The 15,170-nt window shown below is 36.6% G+C and overlaps 1 pseudogene; it reads right to left on the bottom strand.

Moving 5' to 3' along the window:
* Positions 1 to 1,301: 1,301 nt before the first annotated feature.
* LOC104992139 overlaps positions 1,302 to 15,170 on the bottom strand; it is a 19,727-nt pseudogene continuing 5,858 nt past the window's right edge.

The following is a 15,170-nucleotide window of genomic DNA, read 5'->3' as shown; positions in this document are numbered from 1 at the left end:
TGTTTACTTTCTCCATTTCCATTGCGACATCCTGGTCAAGATGGCCATTATCTAGATGGCCTTACCTGGTCAAGATGGCCATTATCTAGATGGCCTTAGGTTGTTATCCCTAAGTGCTCTCTGCATTTCAAGTAGACCCCGGATAATGCTCTCATTTCCTGCTTGTATTTCAAGCCCTTTATAATGCAATTCCCCTTAAACCTTCAGTCTAAAGTAGCTTTTCACTGTCTATTTTATGTCCCTTATATGCCTTAGCTCATTAACAAATTCAATTAAAGAAGCACACAGTGCTGGGTACTATACTGAAAAAGTTTTAGTTGCTGTCTTTTTTTCCTCCTAACATTGTATTAAGGTCTGAACTGTATCTCCTCCCTAAATTCTTATGTTGAAGTCTCAACCCCTAGTACCTCAGAATGTAACTGCATTTGGAGTTAAGATCTTTAAGGTTATAATTAAGCTAAAATGAGGCTATTAGGATGAGGCTTTAATCGAAGATAACTGTTGTCCTTAACAAGGAAAAGCAGAGACACAGGGATGTGTGGGCATAGACCGAAGCAACATGAGGACAGCCCATCTACAGACTCAAGAAACAGCCTTCAGGAGGAACCAATCCTGCCAGCGCCTTGTTCTTAGACCTCCAGCCTCCAGAACTGTGAGAAAACAAATGTCTGTTGTTAAAGCCATTCAGACTGTGGTATTAATATTTTATTTTGGCAGCAGCCCTTGCAAACTAATACACATGTATATTTAGTAGGTTATCAAAAGGAAGTGATAACATTGCAAAAATACCAATTTGCCCTGAAGTTAAATTCATAATCCAGAAAACATAGAGCCAATATAAAAATGGATTTTGAAGACATCCCCTCTTTACATGCTTTCCCCCGTCCCTCCAAATCTAGCACAGCTCATCTATTATCCCATGAAATGTTTTCCACTGCTCTGGGCAACTTTAACTCCCTTCTCTGGACCTCTTGAGTACCTAGTTCCAAGTCCAATGGAAAGAAATATATTCAACATCAGAACTTTGTTCTTATTCTGACCCCGATGTTGAAAACTAATATCAGTATATTTGTCTATTGAAGCTGGCACAGAGGGAAGGAAGACAGAAGCCCCTTGCCTGCTTGCTCCATCTACCAGTGCTCATTCATTCCCTTCTCCATTGCTCACAGTGACACTTGGGACACCAGCTCATGAGACATGGGTTTAAAACCCTTGCATCGCATTACACTTCATTATCTTAAAATATCCTCATAAGATAAGAGCTCTCATATGAGGAGGCAGGCTACACCATACACTTAAAAAACCACAACACTAGGATGACATACAACAAACTGAACTGAGCTTAGAGGAATGAATTTTATTAATAAACTGCTTGCTAAGTGAATTTGAAGCCCCACATTTTTCTAAATTAAACAACAAAACTTCCATCTGATCTGAGAATCTAAGAACAGGAACTACCCATGGAACGAGGCTCTGCTCAAAGTTGGTATGGTTTTGGCTTCATGACTAATCCATACGTGGGTGTCAGGTCAAGCTTGACCACGGGGCATTTCTTCAGTGCGAGCTGCTGCAGAACTGTGGTGATGAAAACGAATACTTCATTTCGTGCAACCTTTTCTCTGAGACACTTCTGGATTCCCATTCCAAAAATGAAGATTTTCTCAATAAGATTTTTATTCAGTTCCCTGTTTTCATTCAGAAATCTCTCAGGTCTAAGTAAATTGGGATTATCCCAAATAGTTCTGTATAAAATAGACAAAAATAAAAATTTTTTAAGGATTTGTTTTATCACTTTTGCTTTTGTTGCCAACTTCTCCATAATAATTTTGCTTTGGATAAAGTCTTTCATACAAGTTCAGAACAACGTGTATAAAGTTACGTATGCATATCTGTGTGTGTGTGTGTGTGCACGCGTGGGTATGCTGCTTCCCAGCTGGTGCAGCAGTAAAGAATCTGCCGGCCAGTGCAGGAGATGTGGATTCAACCCTTGGGTCAGGAAGATCCCCCTGGAAAAGAAAATGGCAGCCCATTCCAATATTCTTACCTGGAAAATTCCATGGACAGAGAACCTGGCAGGCTACAGTCCAGGGGTTGAAAAGAGTTAGACATGACTGAGTATGCAACTGTATATGTATATAGTTATGGAGGTATGTAATTAGATAATTATTGTGGATATATATGTCATCATTCCCTTTAATATGTTGACAGATTTAGTTATAAAACTTAGTACAATTATACCTGTTTTTCACAAAAATGGTTTCTGGTTCATTAAATAGTGAATAAAATACATGAAACGTATTTTAATTTTTTATTATTTTAAATGAATAATTCCACAAAAGTCTCAATAGAATATTACAAAATTGTGGTTAAGTAAAAGGTAATAAATATTTTAATCTCCTTGGCTTTAAGCAAGAGGGACAGGAAGGATTAGACTATTGAGGCCACACCCCTCACCCTGGTGTTCTTTCACTGTGTTTAGGAAATAACCTTCACACATCATCACAGAGAGGAGCCAGGTCTCCTGAAAGCAACTCTGATTGAGGGGGTTGCCCACATTTGGTTCTCTCTCCTCCTTCCACCTTTTGTTACAAGCACTGCATCAGGCTCATCCACAACTGAGAGTGTGTTACCTCCATCCCTAGCCATACATCAGAGACTCACCTGACTTTATGAAGAACTGGGTCTCTTTGTCTATAGATGTTACCCTCTTCCTAGGAGAAAAATTTGTTTTCTCTGCACCGGAGGTCATAGACCTGGAGGATTACAAATGATATTCAGTCCTCCAACAAACTTCGTTTTGCTCTCATAATATTTTAAAAGTAATTCATTGCTGTTAACATTTAAAAATCAGAAGATTCCACAAGAAAATCTCCATTTCCAAGTTTTTGTTTATAACTAAAAGAGCTGATAACACTGCGACAGTGTCCTGCTCACCAATAGTTTACTGGGTTGGATAGATACAACAGATGACCTCTCCCCACTGCTTCAACATACAATCACTTTTCATATTTTCCATTGTTCAGTGCGTGCTTGAACTTGTGACCTTTTGAATAATTTCCCCATAATATCAACTCTTGAATTACATACTCATTTAACTTAAACAAGTGCCTTCTTACAAAGAGTATTTCTTTATTAGCACCTGTGTTAACTGAGCTTGTTTGCTCATTACCCAATAGTCAATATAATCACAAGTTCTTAGGATACTAGAACACTTGAGATACTTAGGGTTGTACTAACAGAAAATAAATACCATTCAGTTTACACTGACTGTATTTCTTTTTACAGTAGGTTTAAAAATGTTTAGGTTTATCCAGCGTAATCACTAGGTGGAGAAGAGATGTATCAATCTCTCTGACAATAAGCTTTCCAGTGGGACAGACTATACAGTGTATCCCACCATTTTGCTGGTTACAGAGATCGTGAAGGTGCTGTTAGGAGCACAGGATAATAATTTCCCTCCCTAAAAGCCTAGCATCTAAGCCATCAGTCAGATGAGGTCTTGGATAAAGAGGGAGAAGCTATACAGAGTACTGTACATATGGCTAGCTGAGTGTATAAGAATGCAGTCTTGGGAATTCCCTGTTGGTCCAATGGTTAGGACTAGGTGCTTTTGCTGCTGGGGCCCAGGTTGGACCCTCAGTAGGGGAACTAAGATCTGGCAAGCCATGTGGTATAGCCAAGGAAACCAAAAAAAGAGAAAAGAATGCAGTCTTTATCAGTTTGCTGGAAACATCAAGCCCTCGCTACATGGAGCATATAATTTCCATCAAACCAGATTTGCATATTAAATAGGATTAGCACTGGATGTGAATCCTGCTTCTGTTACCTGCTGAAAATGTGATCTTAAGTAATTTGCTTGATTGGGCTGAAAGTTTCTTCATCAGTAAAACTAGGATATGATAGCACCACTATGTAGGATTACTCTTGAGGTCAGAGTGGATATGTCTGAGCTTTTTGTACCCAGTACACAGTTGTTGTTTTAGCTGCTAAGTCATGTCTGATTCCCTGCAACCCCATGGACTGTAGCCTGTCAGGCTCCTCTGTCCATGAGGTTCTCAGGCAAGAATACTGGAGTGGAATGGCTGCCATTTCTTTCTCCAGGGGATCTTCCAGACCCAGGGATCAAACCCCTGTCTCCCAGGTTGGCAGGGGGATTCTTTACCACTGAGCCACTAGAGAAGCCCCCAGAACACAGCAGGGGTCTCTAAATATTAGTTGTACTCTTCCACCACGGCCATCACCACCCATCAGTCTCATTTTTCACTGCCTGAGGTACTTTCAGCTCAGCCTGCCCTTCTGTAATTGATACAGGCAAGCCTCTAGCTGCATTTTCTTCACAAATATTTAGAGTGCCTACTATGTGCCAGGCACTGACCTAGGTGCTTAGGTTGAGGAAAAAGCAAATAAACAAAGACAGAGACAGAGAGAGAGAAAAAACAAACCCCTGCTTAGTGGCTTATACTCCAATGGGGAATTTCAGGCTGCTTTTCAAATATGGGCTGTTCTTACCCATGTAGAGGGTGAGCCCATGAAGCCCTTGGCTCACATCTCTCCCTGTAAGCCCACTTTTGAAATTCAATTTACTCTGAATGAATTTGTATTAAGATTTCATCCTTCCCATTATCTGTGAGGAAAGAAAACTGAATTTCTTTTCAACTTCTTTCAAGGGAAACAGAGGGGATGAAGTTTGGTTAAGAAGAATGAAAACTTTTCCCAAATTAATAAAGAGCAAACAAAGAACTAAGCAAATTTTATCTCAAGAACTAAATGGTGACTTCAGTTCAATTCAGTTCAGTCGCTCAGTCATGTCCAACTCTTTGTGACCCCATGAACCACAGCACGCCAGGCATCCCTGTCCATCACCAACTCCCGGAGTCCACCCAAACCCATGTCCATTGAGTCAGTGATGCTATCCAACCATCTCATCCTCTGTTGTCCCCTTCTCCTCCTGTCCACAATCTTTCCCAGCATCAGGGTCTTTTCCAATGAGTCAGCTCTTCATATGAGATGGCCAAAGTAATGGAGTTTCAGCTTCAACATCAGTTCTTCCAATGAACAACCAGGACTGATCTCCTTTAGGATGGACTGGTTGGATCTCCTTTAGGATGGACTGGTTGTATCTCCTTGCAGTCCAAGGGACTCTCAAGAGTCTTCGCCAACACCACAGTTCAAAAGCAAATGGTGACTTACTCCTCATGATTTACTTGATACATATTAATAAAGGTGCATGTTTTCCTGGGAATGAAACAGCCATTCAGAGTAGTGTCTGCTGTAGTACTATAAGAAAGAGAAATACAGCATTATAACACATCCTGCAAACTCAAATAACCCATCACTAAGCTGCTTCCTGCACTGCATGGACTATTTTTATTAATGCTATTTTTTACTGTAATAATGATATGACATCTTTGTAAATCTCTATTCATTCATAAATTGATATATTTTTTCTGAGCTCCGTGCTTAGTCGCTCAATTGTGTCTGACTCTTTGTGACCCTTTGGACTGTAGCCCACCAGGCTCCTCTGTCCATGGTATTTCCCAGGCAGGATTACTGGAGTGGGTTGCCATTTCCTTCCCCAGGGGATCTTCCCAACCTAGGGACTGAACTTGTGTCTCCTGTGTCTCCAGCGTTGCAGGTGGATACTTTACCACTGAGCCATTAAAGTTATTTTTTACTGTAATAATGATATGACATCTCTATAAATCTCCATTCATTCCTTAATTGATGTATCTTCTACCTATTGTCAAATTACTAATTTATTCTTTATTTTGTATTTGTTAGACATATTGAGCATTTAATACACTGAGGGCATTGCTATGAGCTAAAATTTCCAGAAAATCATCACAGTATTTCTATGACAGAGTTGGTCATAAGTAGACATGCAATTACAACCAGAAACTTTTAAGGAAATTATAAAGAATTTTCTTTGTATACAGCATGTTTTTGTCTTTTACTAATAGATTAAAAAAAATACATCAGTTAGTACTTGATAGAAGTATCTAGGAACTGGAATGGAATTGGAACTAGGAATATCTGAATTCTAGATATTTTTCTAAGTGAGATGTTGGGCAAATCTCATATCTACTCTATGATTTCATTTCCTAGCTGTGAAATGATACTAGTTGTACCTGGAGGATCTAAGTTGCACCTGGAGGATCTAAGTTGCTTCTAGAACAAGTATTTTATTTTTCTAGTCCTATACTCAGACTTCTTTATGCATACTGTACACCTTTCCCCTTTATACTTCTGTGATTATGCATGGCTTAGATTGTCATGTTATGTTTCCATATGGTACTCCCTAACTTCCAAAATGGCCCTCACTCTCAGTGACATTTCAATGTGATAACTTTGAGAACGGTCACTGGACACAATTGTCTTAGCCACATCTGGGTTCTCTCTTCTGATTACCCAACCTGTAGAGAAGGTATATCTCATCTATAGTTATTAATGGACTAAGCTGAGGAGCCAGTTTCATACTTCCCAGGAAGACTGCAGTCGTCCAACTTCACCAGAGTATGAGTGGAGAAGTATGTCTAATCCAGGTGAAAACTATGACTAAGCCTCCTTAGTTTAGATCTCAGCCAAACTGTGCAAACTAGTTCTGTTAATTTAGAAAGTTAATATTTGAAAGTCTCTTTGACCTTTCATCTTGTAGTTGGTATTGAACTTTGGCAAATAATATGGATATTACTCATTGGGTGTCCTCAAAACCCAACAAAGGATAAGACCAAAAAAAGGGATGGACCTATTTGTTGGAAGGATTACCTGTTCCTATGTAGCCACTTGCCTTTCTCAGTACATTCCTGTCACTCCCTCTGTGGATTCAGCTGCTCAAATTCTAATCCATATAAAAAAGCACATGTTCCTACTCTTTGGAAACCTAGCATGTAAAATTTGATTTCACTAATGTGAAAATACGAATGATTATATATTCTAAAGGAGGACTTAATATATTAATGCATTCATTGTAGAGTTTCTCTTTCTGTATATGTTTCCAAAATTTCCCATATAAAAGTGCCTTTCTATACAACTTTTAAAAGAGTGTATATCCAATAAATACTTATTAAGATACTGTTTAACCTTCATGTGTGTGTACATATGGTACAAGTAATAGCAAAAATTTCATCCCCTTTACCTAAGATTGTTTTGCTTCAATCTATTTCATTTTAACTTATTTTCTGCTTTTTGATCTCTGGTCCTTTTAGTTGGAAAATTGTAAATATCCAAGTATAGAATGGATTAGTCCCAAATGATATATATAAAATGCCTTTTATTAATATGTTTGTGCTAAAATTCTTGGGTCATATCACACTACTCTCATTGGCCAATGCATCTGATCTTTTTGGTTTATATATTACTTCATTTTTTCACTTTTAATAATATAATGAATACCTATTTTCTAAAATATGTTTCTCCTTATTAGTGAGGTCCTCAGATGTGTTTTCAGAATCCCAAAGTATATGATCACTTTCATTTCACCCCAAATGCCTCCGGTAAATTTGTTGTCTGTTCCTTATTCCTTCGTAAAGCTTGTAGATTGTATTCTTTTATGTAGTACCCAAAGTCACCCTACAGAAGCCTTTGAGACAGAAGAGCTGCATCTTTAAATGTAGGACCTTTTTGAGGGGCTTCCCTGATGGCTCAGATGGTAAAGAATATGCCTGTAATGCAGGAGACTTGGATTTGATCCCTTAGTCAGGAAGATCTCCTGGAGAAGGAAATGGCAACCCACACCCGTATTCTTGCCTGAAGAATTCCATGAACAGAGGAGCCTGGTGGGCTATAGTCCATAGGGTCGCAAAGAGTCAGACATGGCTCAGTAGCTAACACTTCACTTTTTTATTAACTTAAGTTAAAGATGAAATCTGCTTCAACCAGAAAGGGGATCTGAAGGAAAGAGATCACTGTGAATAGGTAGCATCACGTGAAATATGGAGAGCAAACTGGAGAGGCAAAATTCAGGGGACTGAGCGGCTAACTGTCTGGGTTTGACTGCTCAGCTAGTGGTCTTCCCCTTTGAGGTCCCTGGGCTGAGGCCACTGCATTCTGCTGTGCCAATTACCACACGCGGTGAGAGACATTCCCATACTTTCACTATTTAAAGATGGGAAGAGAAAAAACACTGAGAGTTTAATTTTTTTTATCTTAACTATATGGAATGGAAACAGTTTGAACTACTAGAACTTGAGTTGTTTACATACATATTTAATAAAGCCTATCTACTTAGCCTATACTGGCATGCCTTTGGGAGCTGGAGAGTCTGGCATAAAGTTTAGTAAACTTTCAAATACCTATAAATGTATACTCTGTTCAGTCTATTTGTGGCAACACTAGATTCCTCCATCTATTGTCTAGCAAAATTCTTAGCTATTGAAAATGAAGCCATATCACATTAACAGGTGGCTAAGGCTGCTCATGGGGGTAAGTTAAGTGAGCCTGTATAATACTTAATAGCCAAATATAAATTATGGTTAGATTATCCATTGCTCCAAATTTCAATATTCTTCCCTCCCCTTAATTAGTAAATATATGATGAAAGTTAATGGCATCATAATTTAGTTATGGGAAACATTCACATAATTTCCCTTGCTCTAGTTTAAATTTCATTAAAGAGTTTCAAAATAAAATAAAATATTAAAATAATATTAACATAATATAGATTTTGAAGAACTTCCTTCATTCATTCTAATGCTTTAGATTCCACACTCCTCCCACACCGCTTTGGGACCAGTTGTTGTCCCAAAGGAGAAGCATATCCTTACCAATGAGGAATAGTAAAAGGGAGAAAGGAGGTATGCCTGAATATTTCATTTATAAAAGCTTCTGTGTAGGGTAAAATTTTCCTGTCTTCAAACCTCGGTGATTTCATCCCAGTGTTTCCATCTGAGGGGAAAAAAAAAGATTTTTAAAATTTTAATTTAAAATGAAAATATACTCATAAAAATTATATTTTTCATCTGAAAGCATGTTACTAATTTCTTCTTGAATTTTGACTTGAATTTCCGGATAGTATATCAAATAAAGAAAGCTCCAATATATACATGTTGATATTATTTCAAACCCTGAAAATAAAGAGAAAGTGTATCTTAGAAAAAGGTATTAGCAAAATCAGATCTTCAATTTACTTTGTATTTGAATACTAAGAATCTAAGGAAAATAATCTACATATGACTGCTCATTAACAATTATTAGTAGTTGCCAATTATTAATAATTGTTAATGAGCAGTCATATGTAGATTATTTTCCTTGGATTCTTAGTATTCAAATACAAAGTAAATTGAAGATCTGATTTTGCTATAATTATTATTTACAAATACAATTGTATTTGTAATTTGTATTTATAAATGTAATTATAAGTTGTATTTGCAAATACAATTATACATTAAGGTTTATTTCAAAATATAGGCTTAATATCTTGCCCATTAAAATAGCCACTATCAATAAAACAGAAAACAGCATATGTTGGTGAGAATATAGAAAAAATGGAACTCTAATGTATTGATGGTAGAAATGTAAAATGATGAAATCGCTATGGAAAACAATATGAAGAGCTCTCAAAATACTTAAAAAAGAATTACGATGTGACTGATCAACCTCACTTCTCAAAATACACTCAACACAGTTGAAAATATGGACTTAAAAAGATCTGTAAAACTATGTTCATGGTAGCATTATTCACAATAGTCAAGAGATGGAAACAATCCACACATCGATTGATAGACAAATGGATAAATAAAGTGTGGTATATACATGCAATAGAACATTTTGCAGCCTTAAAAAGAAGGAGATGGTGTCACTTGCTATGATACGGATGAACCTCAAGGACATTATGCTAAATGAAACAACTTAATCACAAAAGGAAAATACTGTGTGATTCTTCATATGAGGTACTGTCATCAAAATCATAAAAACAGATTAGAAAAGTAGTTGCCTAGGGTTGGCAGGAGAGGGGAGGGTAAATTGGGGTTTAATGGGCATAGAATTTTAGTTTTAAAAGATGAAAAAGTTCTACAAATCTGTTGCACAACAATGTGAATGTACATGACGCTACTGAATTGTACACATAACAATATTTAGGATAGTAAATTTCATCTAAGGGGCTTGCAACCACAGTAAAAGATAAAATTAAAACTTTTAATGTACAGATATTACTATAAGGCCAATTAAAACATTGGAAATAGCTCACTACAAAATAAACCATTGTTATAATGGCTATGATCTAGATATACTAATAATGTCTTAAATCATAAATAGCTATTGAATGCTTATTCTGCTCTATGCTCATTTCACTGAGGACAGAACTGTGCCTCGAGGACCTTATGGACCTTGCTTAAGGTGACTCAGCTCAGAAGAGACAGGTGGGACGTAAACTAGGACTTACCTGGCTTCAAGGCCATAAGTTTGTATAAGTGCATAATGGAAGGTTGAGTACATTCAATTTTTTGAAATACTAACTTTTAGTGTAGTTATTTTATTTTAAAAATTCATTCTTTAAACACGGTGTCTTCACTTTTGATATCATCTATACATTGGTAAGATGCTTTTCATTTATTATGAAAATTAAAGCTAAAAGGTCTATATAAAACTTCATCTTTTCTCAAGGATGACTTCACATCAAAGAATGCGATCAGTTTTCTTGAAAACCTACAGTCAGAAATATCACATTAAACAGTTTTTCTAGACTGTTCTAATTGTAAATTCAATTCAGTGATGACCTAACGTTTCAGATTGCAAAGACTTAGCTTGCAGTGTACAAGACCAGGGTTCGATTCCTGGGTTGGGAAGATCCCCTGGAGAAAAGAAATGGCTATCTCCTCCAGTATTCTCGCCTGGAAAATTCCATGGACAGAGGGGCCTGGCAGGCTACAGTTCATGGGGTCGCAAAAAGTTGGACATGACTGAGTGACTAACACTATTGCCAACATTAAAAATGTTATTTGCATTTTCTACTAAATCTTACAAAATCTAGTAGCAAAAATGAATGGTTAAATTAATATAACATTTAAGGTTTTCATGATGATGATGACAACAATAACAGTGATAATTCCAAATAGTGATCACTTGATTGCCCTGTCATTGGAAATGGGGGCTGTAATTAGTCTCACTCTAGAGATGAGAAACATGCAGCACAGAGATGGTTAAATATTTTACCAGGACCACACAAGAGACAAAGTGAGTCTCTAATTCAAATTTGTGGTTTCACTGCACTGGGACTTCAGAATTTGTTTGTTCTCTAAACAACCTTGCATCACAACATGTGCAAGAAATATGCCCAAATTTAGCATCAGAGCAAAGAGAACTCCTTCCCAAACATCTTTTCTCAAGACCTGGTTTTACATCTTTTGAACAGGGCAATCTCTTGCAGTGAGCCAGTAGATTTCAACAGTTCTTATGCCATAAAATTTCTAACATGACTTCATAGTGCAAGGAATTATCCTGAAAATAAATTGCCCAAATGGATTTGCCAACAATGGTGTCTATAGTATCATACAGCATGGTACGAGAACATGGAATTCTATTCAGAATATATTGTCTCTATTTGCTATTAAAAGAAAACAAAACAAGTCATGAATGCTGCATAAAAGACACTGATTTTGCACACTGTAGAGCCATGAACATTATATCCAAGACCTAGGACTATTTGGATAAATATCAGGATTCAGATTTTGATCATCATGAACTTTTTTTTTTGTATCAAGGCTTAAGCAACCTATTATTTATTTTGGCATGAGGAAAAATAATAGAAACAAACAAATGCCTCTGTTTGCAAAGGAAATTCAGGAACACAAATATGTAGATCCTAGGAAAAAAGTGAATTAAATTGCCAATAACTACAGCATAAAGAAGAAAGGAGAATACAAATCTGAAGAATATTCCACCTAAAATGAAACTGTTAAAACATCTTTAGAATTTTGCTGTTGTTGCTGTTATACTAAGGGAATTTGCTTTCTACAGTCTAGTATCTTACAAGAACTATAAGAAATTTGATAGTGTCAGCACAAATAATAAACAATCTATAATAGGGATAGAAGAGAGCTTTTTTAAAAAAAGATTTTTTGATGTGGACCATATTAAAGCCTTTACTGAATTTGTTACAATATTATATCACAAGGCATGTGGGATCTTAGTTCTTCAACCAGACAACCGGACTACCAGGGAAGTCCCTAGAACAGAGTTTCATTTGAGCTAAACTGAGGACTGTAGCCCAGGAGACAGATTCAAGAAGCACTTGAATTGTGTTTCCCCAGAATTAAAATGGGGAAAGTTTGTATAGGAAAAAACTGCAAAGTTACATAAGGTGTCTGTCAAGAATTATGGCTGGAGTTGGCAAGAAGTAAGTGTGGTTGTTAAGCAAGGATTGCCTAAGGTCCGAAATAGTTGCTTAGTTACAAGGAGAAACCTTCAAACCATAAGTTTGTAGCTGGCAGCTACTAGCAGATATTGTTTTGAAAATGGCTGGTGTTGTCCTTGAGTTTGATATATCACAGAAAATTCAAGTTCTCAGTGATGCAGAAAGGTGTCTGAAACTATGTCCACAATGACCGTCCAGCTCCATTACAGATTCCTGAACCACAGTTTTATATTTTGTCAGAACAAAGAACAAGCATCAAACATGAGAGGGGTACATCCTTCAAGGTTTCAGTGAGTCAGCATGACATGGTGTCTGAGAAGGAAATTTCATCTTCGAAGGAGTGCTAGAATTGGTATCATAGGAAGAGGATGATATATTATCCCTATCTTCAAAGTGAATAAGTCTTTTCAGTCATGTTTAAATCTTTGCAACTCTATGGACTGTATGTAGCCCACCAGTCTCCTTTGTCATGGGATTCCCCAGGCAAAAATACTTGAATGGGTCGCTATGCCTCCTCCCAAGGGATCTTCCCAACCCAGGGATGGAACCTGCGTCTCTTAGGTCTCCTGCATTCAAAGGTGGATTGTTTACTGTTGAGTCACCTGGGAAGCCCTGTCCAAATTTGAGCACAAAGCTGAAGCCAAATCATGTGCCCACCATGATAACTTCCCCAGACCTCAATACCTGAAAATTGCTTTCATCAATAGGTAAAAATGGTTTAAGAAGAAGAAGAAAAAAAAAAACTGAAGTGTTAAGAATGATAGTGGTGTGATAGCGATATAAATTATCTTCCTGAAAAGGATATTGACAATCTGTATGAAAAACTCAAGAATCCTTTTATTATGTGACCCAGAAATTCTGTTCATAACATAAGAGTACTATGAAAAAGGAGACAAAATTGATACACAAAGATGGTCATCTTAGCATTGGCAAGATATTCAATATCTGCATTACTGAGACACTGACTTGTAAAATGTGGGGAGAGTACAGACCATGGCATACTATGCAGTTGTTAGAAGCAGCGAATTAGAAATACACCTAACAACCATGATTGGATCTTAAAAATATAGGGTTTCATGAAAAAGGTTAGAAAGGAGATGCAAATAACAATGTAATTTACATATATTAAAGTTCATGATAAATATAAGAAGATACACTAGTACATGAAAATATCAAGCCCATTTTATAAGAATACATAAGACAAAAAAACAGTACTTAAACAGATTAAGAATAAATGTCAATGGGTTGGGAAAGGGACTGGGAGTGGGATGTAGTTAATGTAAGAGTAGTAAATGGCCAATATCAAAAGAGGGAAATACTTTATAGCAGAAAACAGAAAATTGTGATTAACTGTCATTCACCTTAAATACTGATAAATAGTCATACATACCAGCTCCAACGAGGTCACTCACAGTGCTTATAATTTCATCATCATTTAAGATGGTTATTTTGGCGACAGCATATTTGTTGTGGCATGCACTAATCAGAGCATCAGTGATATCTTGGATATGGTCCTGAGGACACAAACCTTAACATGATTATTCATCGCTTCTTACATTTTACAGCACATAGGACTCTCATGCAGGAAGAGCCATATTACCATGTAACTTGAAATGAACCCAATTAACTTAGGAATGTAAAGAATATAAGTAGATCATTTTAAATCTTGCAACTAATTTTGCTTGTCAGTGGTAATGATCAATCATAAAAGAGTGTAGTGAAGAAAACCAAGTTACCAAACTCAATTTTCTTCTTAAAAGTTTTTTTTTTCAATCAATAAAGAGTATGCCTATGTCTAGAAGCACACTTAGAAAAATTAGAGGTTAACTTATAGAGAAAATGCTAAGCAATAAATATAAAGGTTTTCAAACCTATTGTAAGAATTTTACTATAATCACCAGGCAGAAGGAGGTGGTATTGGGATAGGTTAGGGAGTAGGAAAAAAATTTTATGAATTTCACAAACTGTTTTATTTACAGTATCTGATCTAGAATTCCAGGCTGGTACCTTGATACAGATTGTTTTCTGCCCATTCCTTTTAATCAGATGGGATTAAGTCCACACTCTCTTCATTTGTTCAATTATCTACTTTTTCATGTTTCCCCCCAATGCTTTACTCTCAGGAAATAGTTCCCTAACAACTAGGATTTTTTCTAGTGTTTACATAATTCGAGAGAGAAATTTTCTTTTTTGTGGACCATCAAATTGGGCCAAAACATTTCAATGGCCTCACAAAAAGGTTTGCTTCTGTCATCTGGAAAACGTTTCTACATGTGTTATGATCTCAAAGTTCATTTCTCCATCGGAAAGAAACTCAAGAAGAATATGAGACTAAACTGGAAGCTTCCTATAGGACATTCCTTATAATTATTCAAAGAACTTTCTGAAAAAGCTATGCTGATACTTTTAAGACCTCATAGTTTCAGAGATAAAATTAGAGAAACAAAATTATTGGGTCATTTCTTCAGGAAACCCATTTACATGTTGATCATCATTCATCAGCCAAGGACAGATTCATATTTCAAGTATGAGCCTTATCTCCACAGTAAGGAAATTCTGAGATTTCAAAAAGTTCCAAGTTCTTTTTTGGGTCCCCACATGAGAACTAAGTAATACTGCCCTATAATCTCTCTGACTGGACTTCACATATATTAATGGTTTGGGTGAGGTTCATTATGGAAAAACTACATCACATCGAAAAAGCAAGAGAGTTTCAGAAAAACATCGATTTCTGCTTTATTGACTATGTCAAAACCTTTGACTGTGTGGATCACAATAAACTGTGGAAAATTCTGAAAGAGATGGGAATACCAAACCA

The sequence above is a fragment of the Bison bison genome, unplaced genomic scaffold (genome assembly GCF_000754665.1).
Source record: "Bison bison bison isolate TAMUID 2011002044 unplaced genomic scaffold, Bison_UMD1.0 scf7180017864212, whole genome shotgun sequence".
Lineage (NCBI taxonomy): Eukaryota > Metazoa > Chordata > Mammalia > Artiodactyla > Bovidae > Bison > Bison bison.
The sequence above is the reverse complement of the archived record's forward strand: the minus strand, read 5'-3'. Positions and strand labels throughout refer to the sequence as shown.